This window comes from Anabrus simplex, chromosome 1, assembly GCF_040414725.1.
Source record: "Anabrus simplex isolate iqAnaSimp1 chromosome 1, ASM4041472v1, whole genome shotgun sequence".
Classification (NCBI taxonomy): Eukaryota; Metazoa; Arthropoda; class Insecta; order Orthoptera; family Tettigoniidae; genus Anabrus; species Anabrus simplex.
Window position 1 is genome coordinate 1,336,237,173 of NC_090265.1, and position 13,049 is coordinate 1,336,250,221.

General features: G+C 42.6%; 1 protein-coding gene across 1 annotated transcript in view; it reads left to right on the top strand.

Annotated features, from left to right (window-relative positions):
* LOC136858861 (calphotin) overlaps positions 1 to 13,049 on the top strand; it is a 115,532-nt gene that overhangs the window by 19,887 nt on the left and 82,596 nt on the right. The window lies entirely within an intron of this gene.

A 13,049-nucleotide genomic window follows, 5' to 3' on the forward strand; every position in this document is an offset into this window, starting at 1 on the left:
TGATAATTGATTTCTTTTAGCCTTAAGTGGTTTCCAAGAGACCATAGCCATTCCTATCAGGGGCGGAGAAAGTTTCCAGCGTTGATATCTTCACTTCCTCAGATAATTGAAGTTGCGCATTCGTTGAGTAATTCTATCCATTAGTATCACTTCGGATGCAGGAAAGTCAACGAATTCCTTCAGAGGTATTTCTAACACTTTGATATTCACACCATCGGTGGTATATATGCCTTTGCTGGCGAGATGTAGTGTTTACACTGCACTATGTCTTCTGGTATGGGCTACAATAAATTTGTTACTTTCATTGACCTGTCTCAGTCTCATCCTTGGCTTTGACAATATGAAAGTGACCGAGGTATGTGCGATGCTAGTTATACCATTCTTTATGCAGCCAGTCCCTGCTATGAATGGTGTGACAATATCGCTCATAGTGTCTGTTGGCGCATGCATTCCAGTGGGCTTGGCAGACTGATTTGTAATAGCAACTACTGGCTCAGTGACGAAAGCAACGGGAAACTGCCTCACTCCTCATTTCTCTCGTATGCCTCTTCAGTGAAACCTAAGATATCTATGACAGCTGTTGGCGGAGTTGTGGAGGATCAAATCAGCCTTCGGGCTGAATACCCAACATAAAAGACAGCTGGTATATGAAAAGTACACGGCCGTTTTCCTAAGGGGTACTGTATTAAGGCCGATGAGACAATTCTGTAATCATTATTTTATTCTTGTGCCTTTTCTTAAGAGCTAGGAAACTCAACAAATCCTGAAGACTGAACACAAATGAATATCTTACCAATAAGAATAAAGTGTCTGTCCGTACATTCGTTTTCGTCGCAATTTCGAGAGGGTTGATAGTATAAACGATGTGGAGACGATATCCATAATTTTTGAAAGTTTTTGGTCTGCTTGTCCATATGTCACTCGGTTTGGATTGAAAAAAACGCAAAACTTACTAATCCATTTTTCATGAACACTGAAAACTTGAGACATCCGGAATTTCCCTTAACTTGGTTTTATCTTAATCCGTTCAGTTGAGCTCAGAATTAAGGATTTTAACGTCGAGAATACCACCTCTCAGTCAGAGGGAAGGGAACAATGAGCCAATGACTTCCCTCGCGGGTCACCAATACCACGCCCAGATTCTCGGTTCTTTTTTGCTGACAGTAACGGTTGTGTTTTGTACTTTCCTTCCTGCCTCTCGCTGTGTGGAATCCAAATCCACCCGAAGTATCTCATTCTACCACTAAATATGTTTTGGGATCTCAATTTAGTGGAGGCGTCAGTAAGGCCTGCTAGTATTTTTTGTCAATCGTCGTCTGTATGTTCACTTTCAGCCATTTTCTTTAAGCTAGTGGGTTCTCTAATCTCCCACTCCATTTTTTTCTGGAAATATTCAAACAAATCAACAGAAAGCAGAATGTTCTAACATTACAAACATATATTTAACATAGTTTCTAGTGTCTATCAGTTCTATAAATTTCTATGCATTTGAAGCTATGAGTTAGTTGAAGTTAGTTGTTAGTAATACTGCCATGACACAGAGGCAACGATTTGCTATACACTGACTTAGCAAATGTCATGGGATAGTCACCTAATAGCGTGTGGGGCCTCCTCTGGCCCTGCGCACTGCACTGAGACACCGTGCAGGTAAGTCGACAAGTCCCTGGTAGTCATCTGGACGCAGCTGTCCTCAAATCGTTTGCAGAGCGGTCGCTAATGCTGGTCTGTTCATGGGTGCAGGATTCATGGCACGGAGCCTGCGTTCCAGGACATCCCAGATATGCTCGATAGGGTTCATATCGGGACCCCTGAGTGGCCATGGCAGTCGTTGGACCTCCGCTGCATGTTCCTGGAGCCATTCCTGGGCGACGTGGGAGCGATCTGGCGGCGCGTTATCATCTTGAAACACCGCAGAACCGTCTGGGTGCTGGAAGGCTGAAAATGGGTGGAGATGGTCTCCGAGCAGCTCAACATACCACGTACCATTCAAAGTCTCTTCCAGAACAACTAGGGGGCCCATTCCATACCGGAAAAATGCACCCCAGACCATAACAGAGACATCAGCGCCCTGGACCACACCTTCGAGGCAGGCGGGATCCATCGCTTCATGTGGTCTGCGCCATACATGGTGCCTCCCATCGGCATGGTGCAGTTGAAATCGTGATTCGTCCGACCATATCACGTTACGCCATTGTTCCACTGTCCATCCCTGGTGACTGACGACAAATGCGCGTCGTTGTGCCCGATGACGTTGTGTTAACAGTGGCACCCGTGTGCGGCGCCGGCTTCCATACCCCATAGAACCCATGTTCCTACGGATTGTCCTCTAGGAGACGTGTTTAGCACGGCCTGTGTTGAATTGAGCCATGATTTGTTGCACGGTTGCCCGTCTGTCACTATTGACAATCCGTCTCAGATGTCGCCGGTCACGGTCATCGAGGGTGACTGGACGGCCGGTCGTTCGTCTGTTGTGCACGGTGACACCCGCATTCAACCATTCACGATACACCCTGGACACGGTTGATCGTGTGAAGCCGATTTTCCGCACCACTTCCGAAATCGCACTTCCCATCCGTCGGGCACTGACCACCATACCCCGTTCAAACGGTGTCAGCTCACGACAAGGTTCCATGTTACACCTGTCACATGCACAGCCACTGCTCACAAGGTCTCCTATACAACTGCCGCTGGCACAGGGGGCGTGTGGTTCGCAGACAACACACGTGCGTATCAGTACTCCGCTATCCCACGACATTTGCTCAGTCAGGGTACATTGGATGGTACAGAGTATAAATGTTTGTCCAGTCAAAATAATTATACTGTAGCTGACTCCTTCAAGAGGTGAGAGACACACTTGGTAATCAACTCTGAGTTTTGAAACTTTTCGTTATGCTGAGAAAGCTGTTCAACTTTCCTTCCTTCTTCTCGTTGTGTGGAATCCAAAACCATCCGAAGTATCTCATTCTACCACTAAATATGTTTTGGGACCTTTATTTAGTGGAGGCGTCAGTAGGCCTACTAGTATTTGTTGACGATCGTCGTCTGTATGTTCACTTTCAAAGGAAAATAGAATGTCCTATCTGACATATCATTGCTTTTTTTTTTTTTTTTTTTTTTTTTTTTACAACTTTTCCTATGTGTTAAAAGACATATTCTTGGGATAATTAAAATACTATTTGTAATGCAATTATTCGTTTTTGGCGCGGTGAAACACAGAATGGTCCTGTTAATACTGAACATTTGAATTCAATATGCCATGAAAGGTTTGGAAGATAATATTTTGATAATGATACTGTAATCTTTATATTCTGAATTTGAATAATTTTTTGCACATAGTAACTGTTACATAATATCAAGCTAGTCAGGTACGACATATTTCCACTACCTTTTAAAGAGCACAAAAAAATAAAGTAAATACCGAAGCATGCAATTTTAATACTTCCGTACATGAATGGTAATGAAAAACAAAGCTCTTTATATAAAAGCTTAAGTATCATATTCTTAAATCTTGATAACAAGAAAAAAAATAAGAGCAGTGCTCATAGCTCGTCGCCGTAGGACCTATCTGTGTCGGTGCGACGTAAAACAACTAGCAGAAAAAAAACAGTGCTCATGAATTATACTGCAGTTGGCGTATTCAAAAAGCGAGAGAAACACTTGGCCAATAACTCGGAGTTTTGAAACCTTATCAATTTAAAATAACAGAAATGACAATTCGATATTTTTAGTGAAACCTCAATAGTAAACAATTTTAAAAAGAAATTTCACCAATCAAAATGTCAAAAACTCCGGTATAAATGTAATTGCTCTTTGCACTGTCTTCAAAAGAAGAAAACTTGATTATAATCTGTTTACCACACTGAACCTTGAGTACGTTCACAGAGGGGTAAATTCGTGCATGCTTATTTCCTCAATACAGCTAGAAAGTCTAAATCCAATGATGCTAGTAGAGCAAAATCGATGGAAATGGAAATGGCGTATGGCTTTCAGTGCCTGGAATGTCCAAGGGAAAGTTCAGCACCCCAGGTGCAGGTCTTTTGATTTGACTCCCGTAGGTGACCTGTGCGTCGTGATGAGGATGAAATGATTATGAAGACGCCACATACACCCAGTCCCCGTGCCAGGGGAATTAATCAATTATGGTTAAAATTTCCGACCATGCCGGGAATCGAACCCGGGACCCCTGTGATCAAAGGACAGCACAATAACCATTTAGCCATGGAGCAAAGTCGATATAAAATGCACACGGGATGTATTGTCCGTCCAACGACGTTATGTTAAATTTGAAAAAAATATATATGGGCCTACAAATCAACAGTTTACTCTGCGATAATTTTGAAATATTTAATCTTCTTTGGCATCTATTTTACATCCCCTGGGCCAGAATTAGGCGACCTTTCTAATCTGGGCATGATTGTAGTTAAATTATAGTATTTTGCGGTTGAGCAAATATGTAATATTGTCTAATTAAGGTTGTGCGAATATCTTTGTTACAATTTTTGTTCAGTGGTTGTTTTAAAGCCTTCATGACCGAGCGAGCTGACCGTGCGGTTAGGAGCGCGCAGCTGTGAGCTTATATTTTGGAGATAGTGGGTTAAAATCTCACTGTCGACAGCCCTGAACATGGTTTATCATGATTTCCCATTTTCACACTAGGCAAATGCTAGGGCTGTGGGACTGTACCTAAATTAAGGTCACGGCCGCTTCCTTCCGTCTCGCAGCCCTTTCCTGTCCCATCGTCAGCGTAAGACCTATCTGTGTCGGTGCGGAGCAAAGCAACTTGTAAAAAAAAAGAGAACAATACTTCATGAAAATATATTTCCCGTTTCGTATTTTGCCAGATACATATTATATCCAAATTATCAAGAGCCAAAAATTGGCATCAAAGTAATGTTTTCTGTGTCATCATCACAGTCATTCATTGGCTGGTGAGTTTGAAAATTGCCCTCCAAGTACATACATTATGTAGCCCATTATGTTCTTTTAGGCAGCTCTAACCACTAGCTTTGCCGCAACGCTGGTACATGAACTTCATGTGAGCTACTAAATCTTGTTTTTGTTGTGGAGCCCGGGCGGTCAGTCCTTCTCATATTTTCTCGTATGTTTGACCTTTATCGGACTCATGTCCGGCTTCATGGTTAAATGGTTAGAGTGCAGGCCTTTGGTCACAGGGATTCTGACTTCGATTCCCGGCAGGGTCGGGAATTTTAACTACGATTGGGAAGGGACTCTTTCGAAGGGCAGGAAGGTCACTGTCGTGCATTGTTCATCTATGTTGATAGTATAAGACTATTCACCGAACTTTATTGTCACAGGTTGTAATTTCATTATCATCATCATCATCATCATCGCGACGTGCAGGTCGCCCACGGGTGTAAAATCAAAAGACGTGTACCTGGCGAGCTGAACATGTCCTCGGACACTCCCGGCAATAAAAGCCATACGCCATTTCATTATCGGACTCACGTTCGGCTCCATGGCTAAATGGTTAGCGTGCTGGCCTTTGGTCACAGGAGTCCCGGGTTTGATTCCCAGCAGGATCGGGAATTGTAACCATAATTAGTTAATTTCGCTGGCACGGGGGAGTGAGTGTATGCGCCGTCTTCATCATCATTTCATCCTCATCACGACACGCAGGTCGCCTGCGGGAGTCAAGTCGAAAGACCTGCATCTGGCGAGCCGAACTTGTCCTCGGACACTTCCGGCGCTAAAAGCCATACGCCATTTCATTTGATTTCATCGGACTCATGCTTCCGTCTCTGTTCTTCAGACATGTTTCGGATCCCCGTGGATAATAACTGATACACTAATTTAATCAGAAAACTGTACATATCTTTGTAGGGTAAAAATCTAAATATGTAAAAGCTGTCGATTTCAAGTGTCCCAAGCTTCTTTAATGTTTTGATATAGTGTCTAAGCGTATTCGATAACGAAATGTGTTTATTGAAAGTGTAGAAACTGATATTTACAATTAGGGAATACTTTTGATGTTTACTCAATTTGTCCGACTCACTGGCTGAATGGTGAGCGTAGTTAGAGCCCTGCACGGATATACAAAATATTGTCCGCATCCGCTCCGCATCCGCAAAATGGTTATCGGCGAATAATTTACATATTTAACTACAGTATATTACACCCAAGGTATTGAAACGGATAGATCTGTTAACATAATACAATAGGCCTGACACCTGGCACCAGAACCCCTATAGTCGTAGGTTTATTGAGGGATTTTCCCTTGCGACTACCACCGACGTATTGATCTTTGTTCCTTCCTTCCATTAATTGCGGGCAGGAGCCAGTTTACGGCTTTATGGTCTCAAGGCTCTTTATATATTCGCCCATACCAATGTCGAGGGTCGCCTAACCACAAGCAAAACAAGAGTATATCTGAGTGTGTGTGTTGCGTATTCAGCCCTAAGGGTGGTTTGATCCTCTGCAGCTCCGCCAACAGCTGTCATAAATAGCCTAGCCGTCACCGAAGAGGCGTTCTAGGGAAATGAGGAGTGAGGCAGTTTCCCGTTGCTTTCCTCACCGAGCCAGCCGTTGCTATTACATATCAGTCTGCCAAGCCCACTGAAATGCATGCACCAACCGACCCTATGAGCGATATTTTCACACCATTCATAACAGGGACTGGCTGCATAAGGAATGGTATTACTAGCATCACTCATATCACAGTCACTTTCATATTGTCAAAGCCAAGGAAGAGAATAATTCCTAAAATAATCAACTTTAACTTGAGCAAAGCTATGGTTATATTATTAATCGTTACCATTATAACATGATCTCATCACATCTGTCGTTAAAATATATTTATTTTATCAGATTTTTCAGTAGGAATACGACTTACAATATCCAATTTCCCAATATAAGGTAATAATTCGTGTTCTTTTGGATTTATGAAACGAATTTACGCAAGGAAATTCAAGGTGTTGTGAAGCGCTACTGAAAAATGTCATAACCGGCATTGTATACAATTTAAATATTCTCTGTAATCCAAATAGCTAAAAGATAACTACTCGAATTAATTATTGAAGTGGGACAAAACAAAATATATGCAAAGGTTCAAATCGAAAAGACCACCAATTATTTTCCTATTCCGGAAAATTTAGAAAGCATGAGTTGCATTTCTGCTGAATCACCTGATATAATGAATAATTCTCACAAATTATTGAAATATATGGTCCTATGGAATTTGTCGTGCATTGCGATGTCAGTTGCAATATAAAATCTTCTTTGCCGTAATGAAAGTTTTATGTGTTTGAAAGTAAATGTTACAGGCCATGACAGAATTTTGTACTTCCGTATCCGAAATAAGCATAATAGTGAAGGTTTCAATACCTATTAGTCTAGTCGGATTGAAATACAAATCTATGGAAAACACAGTTTCAGAAATTGTAAATTTTAATAGCATTCGATATGTTGGTCGTCAAAGTGTGCTTTAAAAACGAGAGAAGTTATCCATGAAGACATTTTTTTAGGGGCAAAAGATCTCTATAGGTCGACGCCCCGAATAAATAGCATTTAAGAAAAGACAAGTTTTGGTAATTCCATATCAGATCTATCGCACAGCCATAGCCTAACATTTGGCTATCCTGTTAGCGTGATAATATCAGATCGAAAACTGTATGTCAGTCGCTTCAAAAGAAGTTCGGATAGTAGTATTTACTCAGAGCACAAGCTCTGCTGACACTAGGAACGTTTTCAATTATCTCCATGAATCACAGTTCACATTATTATCTGGCACACTTTAGATTCTGCTAGGTGGTGAATGGTGAAGTTAAATTTCACTTTCGCCTTCGAAGTCACGGAGAGGTTTTCTAATCTACTACAATTATTTTACTTGGAGAGAAGTGTTTTTCTTGGATTCCTTGTTAGGATATCGATCTCACGTCCTTCCGGGTAAAATGACCTCTACTTTACTGCTTTTACCATGCAGCTGCAAAGAACACCTTATGCTACCTCGTAATATGGCGTGTTCACCCCCACTCAGGTTATCCTCCGGACATTGTTGCCATAAGCCAAGAAGATATTTACTGCCGTGTAACAGCGTTGTTCTAGAAACGGTCAGTGGGTGATAATCTGCATCGGCGGATCAGTTGTAGAGTGTCCTACTCATGATCGCAATTTTGCCGATTCGACAACGATTGAAGTATTCGACTTTTGAAGAACGGTCAAAAAGCTTCGCACCCAACGTCATTGTTGTTGACATGTTAAAGAGTGTCATCCGACAAAATTAAATTAACTGTCACAGCTTCTATCTAGTAGAATTCCGCTTTCGTTACTAGACAGCATCAAAATCAGAAAGTCTATAACTCGGTAGCTAAAGCCACGCAATTATTATTATTATTATTATTATTATTATTATTATTATTATTATTATTATTATTATTATTATTATTTAATACCCAACAACATTCGGCTCCTTGGCAAAATAATCAGTGTAGTGCCCTCCGTTTCAGAAGGTCCTGGATTTGATTTTCGGCTAGGCCGGGATTTTATCCGCGTGTATATAGTTTCTGTTACGCTACGGCCGCCAAACCCCCCACTTCCACCTCACATTTCCTTCACCAATTCAAATCTCCTAAGCTTGAGAGAAGGTGTCACCTTCTACGTTCAGTGTTCGGAATGAAAACAAAATCTTTTAGTAGTACAGATAATATCAGTAATATGTCTGGGGGACTGGGCGTCTCAATACTCATCTCTCCATTTACATGCAGCACACACCACACTAGACACGCAGTAGTGGATACACCTCTCCTCACAGGGTTGGCGTCAGGAACAGCTTCCGGTGATAAAATTGGGCTCAACAATGCTCACGAAGCGCCGATCCCAATAAACTGGAAGAAATGCAAAGAAAAATAAATACCCAACAAAGTTTCTCGCACAAGAACGAATCAGTCAACAATTATTTTTTCACTATTTCGGTTCTGAGAGAATACAACGTAGACGAATACCTCATTTTTAAGCTTAAGGTAAGAGGCATGCACGCTGTTGGAAAGAATTTTGCTACAGAACCTTCGGAATAGGGGAAAGAATATTCCGGGAAGGTACAAGAACTGAAGAACAGAAATGAAGACTACGGTTGGAGCAGAGCACATGAGTCGATTCACTGTAGATGGGATCACTCTGTTAAATGAATAATGAGAGCCTTGTCCTGCCTGTAGAAATTCAGGAATGAAGAGGTAAGTCTAGGAACCAGTGTTTCGATATGGTACTTACAACTTCAAAGAGTACAGTCCACAAATTTACGGATTATTGCAGCATATAGCCTCTAACAGACTGCCCAGTTCCCTGGTTAAATGATTAACGTTCTGGCCTTTGGTCCTGGGGTTCCGTGTTCGACTATCCGCGAGCCGAGGATTTGAACCTTAATTGGTTAATTCGTCCGACTCGAGGGCTGCGTATGTTCATCATTAGAAATAATCCTCACAGACATGCAGGTCTACTCGGAGAAGACCTACACCAGCCCTCTCCGAAGGCCATACGTCATTATTATAACATACTGTATGTCTGTCTCTTTAACTGCATGCAGTTCCTGTGGCTCGGGGACTGGGAGTCTTCATCGTAGACAGTCTGACAGCATACCTTTGTACAAATTTCTGCAGAAATTTGTGGCTGCTGATGTAATTCCTGCCCTCGAGGTAGTTTTCCGTTCTTCAACTTTCATTTCCTTTATCCAAATCTTGTCTTTCAAGCACTTACCATTTTCTAATGAACTATTTTGGGATCTTTCATTTCAGTTTCCTGTTAGTTTCTTATACAAACACTTTTGCATTCAGTTTTATTTCACTGTAACAAATTAATTCAAGTCGCTTAATTTGTTTACCCGGTCAAGGCAAATTGGAGTATAGCAAAAAGCAAAGCAAAGTCATCTCCGTATAGGTCACGAAGACCCTTGGAGGGGTGGAATGTAAAGGCTTCCACTATCCGCAACCTCGCACTTGAAGTGGTAGAGTGATTAGCTCTACGCCCGGCCGCCTTCGCCCACAGGAACTAACGTGATACTCATTTTTGGTGTAGGCTGAGTGAACCTCAATCTAGTCCCGAGGTGTAGGGGGGTAGCGTGCCTATCTCTTACCCGGAGGCCCCGGGTTCAATTCCCGGCCAGGTATGGGATTTTTACCCGCATCTGACGGCTGGTTCTAGGTCCACTCAGCCTACGTGATTACAATTGAGCAGATATCTGACGGTGAGACGGCGGCCAAGAATAACGGCCAAGAGGATTCGTCGTGCTGACCACATGACACCTCTGCAGGCCTTCGGGCTGAGCAGCGGTCGCTTGGTAGGCCATGGCCTTTGGGAGCTGTTGCTCCATGGAGGTTTGTCTTTTCTTGAGTGAATCTCAGGGCCACGTGCAATTGGAATACAGGCAATCACGAATTAAACGACTGGAAAGTGTTTCAGCTCTAGGATACTGTCAAGTCCTAACTGGCTCGAGGTCTTAACAGTCACTATTTCAACTTTTTTTTTTTTTTGCTAGTTGCTTTACGTCGCACCGACACAGATAGGTCTTATGGCGGCGATGGGACAGGGAAGGACTAGGAGTGGGAAGGAAGCGGCCGTAGCCTTAATTAGGGTACAGCCCCAGCATTTGCCTGATGTGAAAATGGGAAACTACGGAAAACGATCTTCAGGGCTGCCGACAGTGGGGCTCGAACCTACTATCTCCCGAATACTGGATACTGGCCGCACTTAAGAGACTGCAGCTATCGAGCTCGGTATTTCAACTATTAAAAAGACTACCGAACAATAAAGTTTCCAAAAGGACATTATTAAATCGTTCGCAGAGGGTCTCAGATTAGTTTCTAAAAGACAATTATATAAAGATAATTATTATACTTGGGTATTTGAAATCCAGGCCTTAGAAATGTTGCACTATCGTAGAATGTTCAATATTCTACGGGCAGACCACGTTATCGACGGCAAATCGTATGAAGACTTCGCCTTCCCGAAAAGTAGGAAAGCAGCTTATTTAGGCTGCATCTTCAGAAATAACAAGCACGACCTGATAAAATTGACCGTGGAAGGCAAGGTAGAAGGGACCCACGGACGTGGGCAGAGATCATCCTGGATCTTGAAACTTCGACACTGAAATGAAATGTCGTATGGCTTTTAGTGCCGGGATATCCCAGGACGGGTTCGGCACGCCAGGTGCAGGTCTTTCTATTTGACTCCCGTAGGCGACCTGCGCGTCGTGATGAGGATGAAATGATGATGAAGACAACACATACACCCAGCCCCCGTGCCACTGGAATTAACCAATTAAGGTTAAAATCCCCGACCCGGCCGGGAATCGAACCCGGAACCCTCTGAACCGACGACCAGTACGCTGACCGTTCAGCCAACGAGTCGGACACTTCGACACTAATACACTGGTATGGGAAACGCTGAATAGGGAAACTTACTCCATGATGGTCGAACACTTCATGTACGGAGATGGCACCAGGAAACGCAGAAGTGCGTGAGAGAGAAAGAAAAATGGACGAATTTAACTCGAGATGAAGTATAAATTACAATCTTTGCTACTGAACTAAATATCGTTTTATTGTTTTTTTTTTAAATGTCAAATTTGTACGTTCTTGCCGGGCTGTCATCACTGAAAGAGACATGTTCGTATATGTGCTAATTAACAGTATAATTATAGCCCTTGGTTGCGCCACCCATTATCATCAGGTGGAAAGTGAAAGCTCGTTTTACAAAAGAAACTTCCGGAGTTGGCTTTAACTTAAGAAACAGGTGCACGCGGAAACGGAAGGCAGCATGACGAAGTACTCTACACACACACACACACACACACACACACACACACACGCACACGATAAGCTGCCGAGTTTCTACTTCACTCAAGAGGGGGCGAATATTCTTGTCGCAATAACGTTGATGAACGTTATTAACCAGCAATTCTAGACAGTTTCCAAAATAATTCGTGGTACTGGAATTGAAATTGCCAGGAGATGAACACATACTCAGGTTGACCAACGTTTTGCTAAGAAGCATTCCTTTATTGACATACTTTGTAAATACAGATATATTTCCTTCAAAAACTTGAATTTCTTCATGGCTGTTGAACTTTTCCCCAAATTATCTCTAATGAGGATTAAGCCTAGTTTTATAACGAGGTACAGTTTCTGCGCCAACTTAATGTGCAGGGATGTAATTATTATTGCGTGTTTCCATAGGGATTAGTAGTGGGATATATTGTGTGTAAATTCAGATATCTACTAAGATCATCACAAACACGCAACCCCAAGCTAGAGGTAATGAAAAACGTGGTCAGAGCCCCTGACTCGCCCGCAAATCGAACCCATGGCTTTATGAACCGAAGGCCACTACGTTGACCATCCCGACAAGGATTCGGACTTCTGTTGATATCGAGATTATATACGCGATGTGATATTTTCTTCACTGCTACGTAAAATATTTTGCTATATCTATTTGTCTTTTTCTGCAGTTTTTAGTCATACGTTTGTGGGATTACAGTGTTGTACGCATGTGAACTTGGCCCTCCTTTAAGACAGGATGCCTGTTCTGACGTTCCTAGCGAACTGACTACGCAGTTCGGTCACATAGCTGTGTGTTTACATTCATGAGCATGATTCTGGAATCCCAGTTTTACACCAAGCTAATACTGGGCTTGTACCTTAATTAAGGCCACGGCTTCTTCCTAGCTCCTTCTTCTCCCTTCGCTTCCAAGGAAATTTGAGTCGGTGGGACATTAAAACACTTGCCAGAAAGAAAAAAAATATGGCGTCATACGTCGCTATGGGAAAATCAAATGACCATAAATAGTAGCCTACGTTCTATATATCTCGGCCCTGGCCACCCATCAACAGTTTACCCCTGTGGGTGGGGGAGGTAGAATAACACCCACGGTATCCTCTGCCTGTCGTAAGAGGCGACTAAAAGGGGCCCCAGGGTTTCTGAACTTTGGAGCGTGGGTTGGTGACCACGCGGCCTTTAGCTGAGTCCTGGCATTGATTCCACTTGATTGTTCCCGGCTCCTTAATTTCATCTATCCTTATCGACCTGCCTTGGTCAACACTTGT